At 42.7% G+C, this 14,770-nt stretch overlaps 1 pseudogene; it reads left to right on the top strand.

The window, feature by feature from the left end:
- The first annotated feature begins 3,853 nt into the window (after positions 1 to 3,853).
- Positions 3,854 to 14,770, top strand: part of LOC149172821 (protein disulfide-isomerase like 2-2-like) — a 51,682-nt pseudogene continuing 40,765 nt past the window's right edge.

Raw genomic sequence — 14,770 nt, 5'->3', positions numbered from 1 at the left:
CCAAATAACTTCAAAGTCTCATTTTGCAAGCAACAAGGATGCTTGCCAAAGTGTTCATTTGGGAGGACACAGAAGAAAATATATTCAATAGGTGTAGCATCATAGTCATTACATTAGATTACAATCAATCACTTGGACATGAAGGAAACCCACTAACTGAAGTTAAGGAGACAACATCCATTCAGAAGTTCTTATGTTTGTTCCCACAAGAATATTTCTATTATGGTGGTGGTCGAGCATGATAAGAGAGAAGTTAGGGTGTTGGTTTTATATGATGAAACTCATAAAGAACGACATGGGATATAAGATACCACTGAAAGAGTTATAACACAAACGAGAGTGCTACACCTATATGGATCTCTTAAAAGGAGTTATATTGGTGCATCCTCTTGAATTGAATATGTTTGAAACCACATTCATCACTAGTCTCGTGAATGAGAACAAGGTCATGGGTGACAATATATACGAGAAGGTCCAAACTGAACATCCTAGGTTACATGCATTGACAATGTTGGGGCATAACAATTGACCACACAAGGGTCTAGATTAATTGTTTATTAATGTCATTCTTTCAAATTAGCTGATTGTAATCTAATTGTCATGCTTTGTTCGAAATTATGTCTAATTAATGTTATTTGCCTGCAGGTAGGGGGAACATAACAAATGTTGGTCTACACAAAGTGATTAGGGTTTCTCGTGGAGATCGCATAACTAGGGTTTCCTTCAGCAAGCCAGATGGGCCCTTTTAAGTTCCAAGAACCTTTTAGTAAACTCAAATGCGTGTCACCAATGGATTAATGAATGTGAGTGAAGCACAACGGTAGGAAAACAAGTCAGTTTCAGGACCAAGCATATGCGTCGTTGTGAGATATGGGCAACAAGCATTATAGGTTTTCCAATAACCCTCCACGTCCCTCCCCTCTCTATCTTTCATCATAATGTAAATTTCACCCACCATTATATTAGCCATTATGTTGGGACTAATATGAGCAAGTAACAAGCATTCTTGGCTTGAGAAAGGAGTTGGGAAGCTCAAGGGTCAGGAGGGTTGCCGAAAGGGAATGGGGAAACGTCAAGTCACAGTAGGTGAACAATCACCTGACCTCTATAAATGTATCCTCATGCCTCATATTCAAAGGACTTTAGCACTTGAGTTGAGGCCAATAGAGATAGTTGAATGATGCTTGAGATCTAAGGCCACTCAGCTCTTGATAGCTACGAGAGTAGGTTTGCAGTAGGGCTAGGGTTTTGACACTGGGCGATGGTATGAACAGTCTGTGTTCCACAACCAGGTATTGACGACTTGCATGATATGTATTTTAAGTTGCAAAATTATTAATAAGATGTTTTTCTTCCCTTTGCATTGATTCCCATGTTGAATCATGGTGGTTGTATTAGCTGTCTGGTACCTCACCATATATGTATGAGTGCTTTCATATACACGAGATGTTATGTACTGATACATAGTGGTTGCATGTATGTTTCTTTTTAGAATCTGTGTTTACTTTTCCCTTTCCATGTCAGTGACCTATTGTGAACTACTTCTCAATTGAACTCCGACATGTTCTTATTTATTATGTTCGATGGGGTTTTAGCTAACTAATCGCCCTCATCGTTCATCTCTTCTTATCGTTGTTGTGATTTTTTTAAACATCTTTCTGCAATTTGTCAATCTTGGTCTGATTTTGTTTCACTACCCGAGCACTTCATTCCTGCCCCACTCTGGCACCTTCTCATTTGATAACCAAGAGAAAGAAAACATTCATGGTGGTAGTTGGGCTCACATACTAGATGGGGCTCCTATCCCAAATGGTGTGAGGTCTAATTGGGACTTCACATCAGGGAGACCCCTTAGTCGTTGGCGATACATTTTGGCCCGTCAACAAATTGGTGCTAGAAGGAGGGCCAGATGACAAGCTGAGCCCTTGGAGCCTACAATTTAGTCTCATATCTATTAATGGCTCCAACCAGAATCTTTCTCCCGGGGTGTTTATCTGGTTTGTCTATTTTCTGATTTTCCATTCCCCAAGAGCAGCTCCATCACTTGTCTCAGTTAAAGTTTGATGGTGAGGATGGAACAACTTTAATCAAGCACATTTCTGATTTCCTTGAGTTTTGTGAATCTTTTGATAACGACAATGAAGAGTTTGCTTGTGCTTTTCTCTCCCTCACCCTTGAAGGTCGCACCAAGCAATGGTGCCACATGTTCCTAGCAGTGTCCATTCATTTGTTCAAGCAACTCATCGGTAAGCTCCAACAGGGATTTGACAGGTACAATTTTCAAGATGTCTTAAAGAGGATAAATGAGCTTAGGATGAAACCTGAGTAATCTTTAGATGGATTTGCTTTCATATTTCCGCATATTTCTTTTGAATTTCCTGAAAGTGATACCGAATGGGTGTATTTGAATATAAATTTTCAACGATTGGTTCTCATTTCTTTACAACATTTTCAATTAGAAACAAGTCTTGTTTCACATCAGTATCATCATAATTTGTAGATTACAAAGTATACATATTCTTCCCGTAATTTTGTTTTTCCTATCTCTTTGAATCTGGAACAACCTTAAACCCCCAACGAAGAGATTATTGTTTGTGGGATTTCTCATCCCCCTCTTGACTGGTTACATAATAATATTGTGACCGTAAATTGTTCGAACAATGAACAATGCTTTGTTGGAAACGGATCTGATGGTCTTGCCTCTAAATCCCTCATACATTCTTTTGGTTTTGAATATGAAAATCACATAACATCTTTTCTGATCAAGACCATTCAACATATGTCGTGCTATATCACCAAATCTCATTCAATTGTACATGATTTTGTTGGTATTGTCTCAAGTAATGATTGTCACATAAAATCCACGGAACATATCAGGTCTGTAAATCTTTCTTTCTCTGTGGAGAACATAAATGGGAAGGATGTGAGTTCGGGTTTGATCGATGCTCCTTCATATGACCGTGTGCTTCCACTCTACCCTGATTTAGTCCATGGGTCTACTGCACCAGCGGTTCCTTTAGATCATTCATATATTTATCTCACTCGCACTAATTACAATCATGTGCATGAGGGTGAGGTTTCATAGTCAAATGATGCAGAGTCTGAATGCCTTACGCCTGATCTTTGCCACTCACAGTCTTTAACAAGTGAAGAAGAGGGCCCTGCATCTCACCTAGCTCAAGTTGGTTCCCTCATTAATCCCACTTCACCCCCAAGCCAAGAAGAGCCTTATGTATTAGATACCCAACTTGATCAAACTAGTGGTTTCAACGATTCTCATTTTACCATAAATATATTCACTCTTGCCTCTGGTGATTATCCTACATGTCCGTCTGTTCATCCTACGAAGCCACCAGAATTCACTCACAGACCATTCGAATTTTTAGGGACTCATAAGAAAGTTGAGGCACTACAGCTTCTGCTAATGGTTATGTCAGGTTCTCACGTTCCTGATGAAACCCCTAAACCAAGTCAAATTAGGGTTTATTCACATCACACTTCTCTCAACATCATCCCGTTGGATGCAAGCTCATCTTGGAAACACTCTGATTCAAGCAATGTCTCTGTAAGAAAATATTTTCATCACCTTTCAAATGATGCGCATCAACCTCTATATCCTAATTTGTTTGTTGAAGGGAGTGCTCTGGCTATTGTCTCGAATCTTTTTTATTGTCTCCTAGCTAATGCAGTCTATAAACATACGCAATCAAATGATACCTTCCAATCTCCTATATGGGAAGGTGTCAATCGCCTGATCTCCCCTTTTCCTAACACTCTTGTGGTTGATTCAATTCATTATTGGGAATTTAAAGAGTCTCATTTGTCGAGTTAACAATCTATCAACATTTAGATAATGGATCCAATCCACAATATTTTCACTGATAGTTGTCCGGTCACAACCAACGATAACCATATACACCCATCTACAAATCTTGTGAAGCTACCAATATTGGATGGCATGTTGTTTGAAGGTTCAGAGATTGGCCAGGACAATGAAGCACTTCAACTTTCGCTGATGGTTATGTTAGGTCCTCACATCCTTGACAAAGTCTATGAATGATTTCAAACTAGGGTTTCTAAAATTAGGGTTTCTGTGTTTGAATCCTCACAGATCACAGTGACACCCGAAAGAGGCCCCTCTTTTCAGGGTTATCAAGTTGAACATCCTCTACATCATGATAGGGTTGTTGATCGGATTAATCTGGCAGACTCCTTTACTGGCCAGCAACATCTTGCCTTACTTGCATTGGATTTAGGGTTAAGCATTAATGGATGTATGTTATGGCTAGATGACTATAAATTTCACGCTTGTGGTTCGGTTTACCAGGATTAGGTTGCAGTTCACCTTGAATGGTCTTCTCTGACACATTTCCCTATAGGTGGATGAGATCTTCTTACTATTGCGCATACTTTACAGGTAAACGTGTTATGTTTTGTAAACTCTTTCCACAAATTCTAATTTTTGTCATCTTCGTTTTTGTAGGTTGGGAACTACTGTGGTGGCTGCAATGGAAGTTTGATTTCACATAACCCGACCTATGCTTTGGTTAAATTAGGATTTAGGGTTTTAGACTATTTAGGTTTTAGTTTTGTGTATTAGTTGGATGATTGGAATTTTCTTTATGATTTAAATTTTCCATGCTTCATTTTCTTTACTGTAGGTAGTTAGTTCCCTGCTTGTTTCTTTTTTGCACTCATGTGCTTGCATTCTTTTGTTGTTATATAGCATTCATGAAATATCTATATATGCATTGCATTGGTCATTTAATTGCAATTAGTTGATCTCTTCTACACATAGAATTACATTGCGTCATTAACCACGTCTGTTGCATTTCATCATACACTTGCCTTCTCGCCTGGTTCACACTCACCTTTGGCCTAGCCTAGAAATTTCACCGATGTTGCATGCTGCTGCATGAGCCTTCATGAGCCTGAATATTTCAAACTTGTGGTGTCATGAATTGCTTTCTCACACCTTTATCTCTTACTCCAAGTTCATTTCATTTCTTCGACCTCCTCACACTGGTTTGTAAACCCTAAGAAATTTTCCTGGTCATCTAGCCCTAGAACTAAAACCCTAGCCCTTTGGTTGTGTGAAGTAGTGAGGGATACACCAATGGGTAGCCTCTCTTAGAGCGAGTCATCAAATTTGAATCCTGAATATCTATCCTACAAGTCGAATTTATTAACAAGGAGGATAAGAACAAATTTCTCATGGGGCACCCTAATATGTTTGAATGACCTATATCCATAACCTAAACCTAGTTCCCAACATGGTCTTGGTTGTTTCAACAACTTGTGTTCTTTTTCACTTGTTGACTAGAAATGAGAGGTGGAAGCTTGGCATCAGGGCAAAACTAAATCAGGATATCTCTTAATTTCTATCAAACAAGAAACAACCTCTCTTGCTCGTAAAATAAGTTGCGATCCCTCATCTGCCCTGGCGCAATGAATGCCTAGAAATAAGTGCAAATGCACACTTAAATGAAAATGAAACCAAATAAAGGGTAAAGGATCGAGAAAGGCTTCCTACGCAGAGAGGTAATACAATGACTCCACCAGGATACTGACCAAGGTTCGCTGGTAGTGGAGCAACATTTAAGATTTCTTGAAATGACTCCACCGGGGTACTGTCCAAGCCCGTTGGTAGTGGAGCAACGCCAGAGATTTACTTTTAAAATTCTGAATACAATAAGCCCTCTGCCCTATTGGGTGATTGTAGACTTGCAAGGCCTATCTGAGGCACGAGGCAAGAGGTGTCCATAGCGTCTGTTCAATATTCCCTTGCATCATTATTCACATTCGGACTACTACAAAGGTGTTGACAGAGATAGTGGATTCTACCAATGGTTCACCAATTGTTGTAGCCACTACAACACCACCCAAATTTTGGGGCATATTCAAAATTTTGGGTACCCCACCACTCACATCAAGCTTTTAGGGTTTTTATAGGGCCCCCAACCGATTTCTCTCCCATTGAATTCGGCTATCCAACCCCTTTTTGTGCGCCCACTCACATTTCGTGCATTGCATCCACAAACTATGTTTTGTCTTAGACATATGCCTTAGGACCGCATTAGGGTTTTGAAGGTCAATGGCTTCATTAATGCGTTAAGAGTCTCTCATGATTTTAAAACTCATCTTCGCAATGATTCACATCGTGATCAGTAGATGTCCCATATTTGAGTAGGCATACATGAAATTTTTCTTTCCTTACGATTGGCAGTAGAGAGGTTTGGGAAAAACCTTAAATGGTAAAAGGTGATCCTTCTCCTGCTTTGACCTAACTCGCCTCCCGCTAAGAGTGTGTTTCCATCGACATTGTCGAGCATCATAAGAGAGATGGTTGCATGTCATATTCCCCTAGGTTCTTAGTTGGCCCTACACCTCCACATAAGCATTACAGCTTGCAAAGATTATATACTACCCTTGCATCCTTGTAGCTAGACATATGTGATCAAAGTACTCATGTCGTTTTGAGCTCTTCTTAACTCACCCTGAAGCATGATCACACATATGCATAAGGATTTGTGATAATACATCATGATAGTAACCCTACTTTGTCTTGGTCCTCGTCGCCTCGAGTGCAATTAAGATTCCTCAAATTGCCATATTACCCTGCGCCCTTGAATCTTTAACCGCTCCATTGCTTTTGGCATCACATAAATTTCTTGCAATTCATAAGCCTAGTAAGGTGCCTAAGTGTTGTGTTGATTTCTGGATTCGAACACCTCTTGTTTTACTCGTACAATTTAGTTGCAATTTTACTATCACCTCCCAATGAAATTATTTTCATTGTTTTAATTATTTATCCCCTTTTCTTTGCAGGGATTTAAATGGAGCATAAGGGGTATCATATGGGCATCACAGGTTCTAAATTCTGACAGGGGTGTCCTTGTTGAGTTTTTTCACAAGGGATGCAAAACAATAGCAGAATTTGAAATTTAGCAATTGAAAACTTGATCCAGGTGGATATTGGTGGCCACCTGCCAAGTCCACCTGGACCCCCACCATTTTCTTTCTCAGCATTTTCAGTTTCCTTAATTGTAGCACAACTTACTATTTTTAGTAGTTTTTCGGGTCGTGAACTTCCGGAGCCGTTTTGAGGCCCTAAACGACGTTTTTTGAGGCCCTAAACAATGGTAGTACTCAGATAGATCTTTCTAACGAGCTATTGTATGCATCAAACGGAGATCATATGCCAAAGTTACGACCCCGGGAAGTTGATGTACCAATTTACCCCAAACGGGGCCCACAGTTTGGCGTTTCATCTCCTAGGGTTAGGTTTTGGAATGTTAAGGGTTTTCCATTGTTTCTCAACAATAAATAGGCCTTCGAGCCTCATTGTAACACAGTTCAGAGGCATGTAGCCATCACATCTCTTCTCAGAGATAAGCTACCATCGCCCTAGCTGGTTTATTTCCATTTCTGGTTGTAACCATATTTCAGTATTTTCCATTAATGAAGTGAAGTATTATTTCCGCTGCATCTTTGTGTATATGGGTATCTATGAAATTTGTTGCGTTCCTGTTTAAATCCGGATCAGTGGTATCAGAGTGGTCTGTTTTTTCTCTGTTTTTCTTTGCATGTCCCCAACAAGGTCAGGATATAAGGAGTTAGGGCTTGAATTGGTTGAACCTTTGCAAGACCAGCCTCGCAAATCCCGACAGCCTCCCATGCCGGACGAGAAGAAAGACGAGGGGGCAGGAGATCCCATCAAAATCTTGCTCGAAGAAGCCCTCGAGCGACAACAGAACACAATGATGGGCAGCTTTGCCCAGATCCTTCTGCGGCTACCCAGAAGCGACGCATCGGCTTCCAGCAGCTACTCTGGAAACGCCACACCCTTTAAGGTACAAGTTAATTTTGAAATCCCCATATTCGAGGGTCAGATAGACGCAGATGCCGTAGATAAATGGTTAAATCTGCTAGAGGGTTATTTTTCTGTTCATGAATTTTCGAGTCGGGAAAAGATTGTTTTTGTTCTCCTCAAAGCAGCCCCCCACGTCAAGGACTGGTGGGAAACTTACTGTGAGCAGAAGGATGAAAGTACTGGCTCACTATTTTCAGCCGCACCCACCTGGAATTCATTCCGGGATGCCGTCAAGGAGCAGTACTACCCTGTTGGAAGCTATGAGGATGAATACATAAAGTGGACCACACTGCGGCAGGGAAGGGACCAAGACGTGCCAGAGTTCACCAATCTTTTCCATACCCTTCGCACAAAGTTGGGTATCAATGATTTGGACAAACATTTGATACTCAAATACCGTGGCTGCCTGCACAAGTACATCCAGGAAGAAATACAATTCCTAAACATCCCCTCGCTCAGTGCAGCATACCGATATGCCGTCAAGGTCGAGCAGAAGTTTAAACAAAAGAAGCGAGACTTTGGATCTGTGAATCCAAAGCAGGGGAAAGGTGCCCCGAAACCACAGAATAAAGGACAAAGCCAAGGCGGGACAACCCAAGACAACCAGCCGAAGCTGCAAGCAAAGAACAGCGCCGCAAAGCCGAGAAAGGACACTGGAAAATGGTGCGAGTTCCATAAGAGCTCCACTCACAACACAAGTGAGTGTCGGGCCAAGCAGTCACTCGTGGCTGAGCTAAAGGTTTCAGAATCAGATATATGTTCCGACTCTGAGTCAGAACCCGATAAGGGGTATGAAAAAGGGAAGCAGATCATTGATGCAGATCCCAGCGCCACTGTTGCTACCGGAAAGATCCAGAAAAATGAACCCGAAGATCCAGAGGAGGAGGAGCATCTCTTCCACTCTCAGATGTGGGTAAAGGGCTCCCCGATACAGTTCATTGTTGATAGCGGGAGTCAAAAGAACCTCATTTCGGCAGAGGTCATGAAGCGGTTGGGCTTACCGACCACAGCACATCCACAACCATACACCATTCGGTGGCTTCACCAAGGACGAGATCTTCGCGTGAGCCAGCAGTGTCGCCTTCCATACAACATCAAGCCCTTCACGGATGAGGTATTGTGTGACATTGCTCACCTTGAAGTTTGTGATGTATTACTAGGACAACCATACTTGTGGAAGCGACATGCTGTGTATGAATCAAGGCCCCATGCTGTTATTATTACATTGGGAAATAAGTTGTTCAGGATACCAGAGGTAGCACCACCTGCCGCCATCTCTTTGATTACTGCAAAACAATGCAGTAAGATCATTTCCAAAACCAGGAAATTTGTTTTCCTGATGATACGCCCTCAAGGAAAGAAGAAGACAGTGGTCGCGGCCTCCAGACGGGGTCCCTCTACACGACAACTACAGATGGACAAGATTGTGGAGGAGTACGAGGACATCTTCACCTCCCCGGCAGGGGTTCTCTGCACTGTCAAGTCAAGCACTCCATCGATCTAACCCCAGGTGCGCCGCTACCCAATGGACCAATTTATCGGCGCTCCGTTCTGGAGAACAATGAAATCAAGACGCAGATTCAGGAGCTCCTGCAGAAAGGTCACATCCGTCCGAGTTCATCACCCTGTGGGAGCCCGATCGTGTTGGTACAGAAGAAGGATGGGACGTGGAGACTCTGTATTGACTATCGGGCGCTGAACAAGATCACTGTCCGTAATAGGTACCCGATCCCGTGGATTGATGACCTCCTAGACCAACTAAAGGGGGAAAAATATTTCAGCAAGATCGATTTAAAGTCAGGATATCACCAGGTACCAATCGAACCCTCTGATGTGTGGAAGACTACCTTCAAATCCAAGGAGGGCCTCTTCGAATGGTTGGTCATGCCTTTCGGATTGACGAATGCTCCTGCAACCTTTATGAGGCTAATGGATGACATCTTGCGGCCATTCACCAACTCCTTTGTAGTAGTATACTTGGATGACATTCTGATCTTCAGCCAGAGTTGGGAAGAGCACCTCCACCACATCCGACAGGTTCTCCAAACACTGCGGCAACACAAGCTATGTGCCAATTTGGAGAAATGCACTTTTGGCATGACCCAGGTTCAGTATCTGGGATACATCATTGATGAACAGGGGGTGCATGTCGATCCAGCCAAGGTCCAAGTCATTCGGGATTGGCCCTCTCCAACCACTCTAACAGAGCTCCGCAGCTTTCTAGGTCTTGCCAACTTCTACCGCAGGTTTGTGTTGGGGTTTTCTCATATTTCTTGGTCCTTGAGTCAGATCACCAAGGGAGGGGCGAAAGAAAAATTCTTTTGGTCTGAATCTCAACAGAAGGCATTCATGGAGTTGAAGGATCGCCTCTGCACGGCACCAGTGCTTGCGTTACCAAATTTACAACAACCATTTGAGGTCGAGACAGATGCCTCTGACTATGTTATTGGGGCAGTCCTTACTCAACATGGACATCTAGTGGCATATCACAGTGAAACACTTTCAGATACAGTCCCGAAGTACCCCACTTATGATAAAGAGATGTATTCCATTGTACAGGCCTGCCGACAATGGAAGCATTACATTTTGGGGAAGGAAACGGTCATCCACACAGACCACCGACCCCTGCAGTTCATACAGACCCAAGGGAAATTGCAGAATGATCGCCATCAGAAGTGGTCTACATACCTGCAACAGTTCCACTTGAATATCAAGTATAAGAAGGGCAGCACCAATAATGTTGCAGATTGCCTCAGTTGACCACCGATCATGGCGTTAACCACCGTGCTCAACTCTTGTGGGCACGAGACTTCTGATTGGCCACTTCTCTACAAAAGCGACCCAGAATTCGGCCACACATACCAGACACTCTTGGAGGGTCGGCGTGTTGCAGATTTTCACCTCCAGGATGCCCTATTATGCCACCTCGGTCACCTTTGTGTTCCTTCAAGCGAGTGTGCCAAGATGATTTGGGAAGCACACTACAGTCGGGCTGCTGGGCATTTCGGGGTCGAGAAAACAGTGGCAGTACTGCAAAATTATTTCTATTGGCCGAATCTTCGACAGGATGTTGGGAAGTACATCAGATCATGTACTGCCTGTGCCATTGCCAAACCGACCATTAAGAAGCACGGCCTCTATACCCCGTTGCCTACCCTTAGTCGACCTTGGGAATCCATCTCCATGGATTACATGTCAGGCCTTCCTTCCACTAAGCATGGAAATGACTGTGTTTTTGTGGTCGTTGACAGGTTCTCGAAGATGGCCATTATGGTGGCCTGCAAGAAGAATATCACAGCAGAAGCCACTGCTAAACTCTTCTTTGAATGAGTGTGGGTGCACTCTGGGATCCCACAGTCTATCATCTCAGATCGGGACAGTCGGTTTCTCAGCACATTTTGGTCCAGTGTCTGGTCAATGCTGGACACCAAACTCACGAAGTCCACAGCCTTCCATCCTCAAACTGATGGCCAGACAGAGGTTTTCAATAGGATGATTGTGCACATCCTGCGCATGTATAACTCAAAGCATCCACGCACATGGGACGAGAGCCTCCCCTATGTTCAACACAGCTACAACCGAGCTCTTCACAGCTCCACTGGCCATAGCCCTTTTCAGGCGGGTTTGGGATTCCAGCCACTATGCCCCATTGATGTGGCCATGCCACTTGCCGCTACTCACATGAATTCAGCTCATGTCCAGTCCGAAACAGATAAGGCCACCAGCTTCATTGAGCGCATCCAACATATTCGCCAGCAGGTCCATGACATTCTTGAGAAATCAAATGCCAAGTACAAGCAGCGACATGATCAACATCGGGTGCCACACAAGTTTCAGGTGGGCGACAAAGTCTAGTTGCATTTGCAAAAGGAACGCCTTACTGGAGCCTATCGGAAATTGAGACCACTCCGATATGGTCCTTACACCATTACTAAGGCTATGGGAGACAATGCATTTGAGCTCAGCATTCCCCCATTCCTTGGCCTGCACCCAGTGTTCAATGTGGACCGCCTTCGGCCATACTTTCCACCATTGCTAGACACATCCGACATTGCAGAACAGCTCAAACCCACAGAATTAAATCCAGATTGCATGGAACAAGCTGCAACTGATCGGATCATGGACACACAGATCAAGAACACTCGCCAACAGAATATCCAACTGTATCGAGTTGTCAAAGTAGGCCAACTCCTTCAGCAAGGCAAGTGGCTCACCAGGGAACAGGTTCAGCAAAAGTTTCCTCATCTCATGGAGGAGCTCAACGCGATGGGGACCATTGCTTCCTAAGGGGGGAGGAATGATCTAGGTGGATATTGGTGGCCACCTGCCAAGTCCACCTGGACCCCCACCATTGTCTTTCTCAGCATTTTCAGTTTCCTTAATTGTAGCACAACTTACTATTTTTAGCAGTTTTTCGGGTCCTGAACTTCCGGAGCCATTTTGAGGCCCTAAACGACGTTTTTTGGGGAACCCGGGGGCAACATTGGTCCATGGAATGGATCGATGTTGCCCGTTCCAACAATGGTAGTACTCGGATAGATCTTTCTAACGAGCTATTGTATGCGTCAAACGGAGATCATATGCCAAAGTTACAACCCCGGGAAGTTGATGTACCAATTTACCCCAAACGGGGCCCACAGTTTGGCATTTCATCTCCTAGGGTTAGGTTTTGGAATGTTAAGGGTTTTCCATTGTTTCTCAACAATAAATAGGCCTTCGAGCCTCATTGTAACAAAGTTCAGAGGCATGTAGCCATCACATCTCTTCTCAGAGATAAGCTACCATCACCCTAGCTAGTTTATTTCCATTTCTGGTTGTAAGCATATTTCAGTATTTTCCATTAATGAAGTGAAGTATTATTTCCGCTGCATCTTTTTGTATATGGGTATCTCTGTAATTTGTTGCGTTCCTGTTTAAATCCGGATCAAAACTGTTGTTAAAGACCTGCTAAATGGGAAGACTGGATCAAATAATAAAATTTCATCAAGTACATTAGTAGAACTCACTTCAAGAAACTTTAATCACATTGTGCTCAAAAGTAAAGATCAATGGCTTTTTGAATGTTATGCTCCCTGGTGCGAACGTTGTGAAAAACTTACTCCAGAGTGGAAGAAAGCCGCAAATAGCTTGAAGGGCAAGGTGAATATGGGTCACGTCAATTGTGATGAGGAGAAGAGTTTGATGATAAGGTTCAGTATGCAAGACTTTCCTACAATCTTGGTCTTTTTTCTGATAAGTAGAGTTCAGTTCGTATGAAGATGAAAGGATTTCTTCCACAATTGAATCCTTTTCCCTTGAGCGGCTTGAGATTAATGTTTCTCCTCCGGAATTGATGGAGATTACAAGCTAGGATGTATTGGGAGCCAAACATGCTTCTTCAGCGATCTATTTTGGTAGTTTCCTGCCGATATTTTAGACGCAAATGGCACCATCGATGGTTTAAGGAGGATGTCCGAATAGGCTTGTGCTTTGAATAAATTGACTTCTCCAATAGAACAATAAACTGCTCCAAATATAGAGAGTGTACCTTTCCTTTGAATTTCTCTGCCTCGGTCTTCTCAACCCTTAGTTTCTCCAACTACGTGGAAAACACATCGGAGTCTGATAGGATCTACAAACTCTCAGCTATCTATCCCATGAGCTTGACGCTGAGGGGGTAGTCGACTACAACTGAATCCAGAGCACCATCCTCAAAATAATTACAAAGGATCTAATCCTTTAATGCAATCTTGGAAATTCCCCTCTCTATCAACTGCTTAGCTTCCGAAACATGAAACCTCAATGCAACGGAAGATCCATCCAAGATTACATTCACCATAAATGTACCTGAATTATTTGTGAAAACCTTGACTTGATCAATCACAGTGGAGCAATAGGTTATGCATTGAAGTCACATTTTTAACAGGACGGTCAATAGGACACATGCCATGCCACTGTATACAAAACGAAAACGAATTAAATAATTCTCACAGCACCTGAACGTTATAGCGATGCCCATGTGGAAGCAATGCCTTGAGCACAAGCTGAAAGGTCGTGTAGCCAATACCTACGGTGGCTATATGGTTTTGTTGATTTAAACTCTGAGGGAGGATCCTTAAAACAAAAAAACAAAAAAAAATGATGTTAAAATGAAAAGGCATTGATGTCCTCTTTTAACAACATTTCGCTCAAACCCATGCTAAATGTTTTACAATTCAACAACCTGTGTGATGTATAAGGGAATTGAGAGGCAAATACCACTATTTTGCTGCGAAGAGGCCAGATTGCAGAGAAAGCTACCAACCTTGCCATGCGACTATGTGACCACTAGTGAGTCGCATTCCGACTTAGAGTCATTGGATCGCATCTTACTTCTCAGGCAAGCCTCCAAGGTGTGCGACCGGCCTGAAATTGCGACTGTGCGACCACCACTTAATGCCAACTACAGAGATGGATAGCTCAAGTGGGATATGGATTGTCTTACAGTAGCTGTAGGTGATTTATTGGTTAAGCTTGCTCATATGTTCAACAGGCCGAAGCTGGGAAACTATGTTTCTTATTAACAACTATGGCATTATTTTTAACTGTGCTCAAGAAAGCTGGTACAGAGGGAGGAAAAACACAATTGAAATTTGAAGAGTTGCTTAAAAGCAACACAACTTTTTTGTGGAAGAGCTCTCGCTTTAACACTTCATGATCCGTTCAGATTTATAAAGACTCAAGCTAGTTCTAGTTCAGAAAGACCTGTTACAGTGAATGAAGTTGAACCTTTAGTTAAATACTTTGCAGGCCATTGGAGAGGAAAGACTGAGAATATGCATAAAGACATAATCGCACCTTTTGACATTTTTTTGCAGTATGGAGATTTTGAAGCCTGCTCTTACGCATCTATTTCTATATTGCACAAGGTGTTTTAGA

Source organism: Pinus tabuliformis, chromosome 4_2, assembly GCF_031772625.1.
Source record: "Pinus tabuliformis cultivar Carrire ecotype Pingquan chromosome 4_2, CPIR1, whole genome shotgun sequence".
NCBI lineage: Eukaryota > Viridiplantae > Streptophyta > Pinopsida > Pinales > Pinaceae > Pinus > Pinus tabuliformis.
This window is presented reverse-complemented; position numbering and strand designations above follow the sequence as displayed.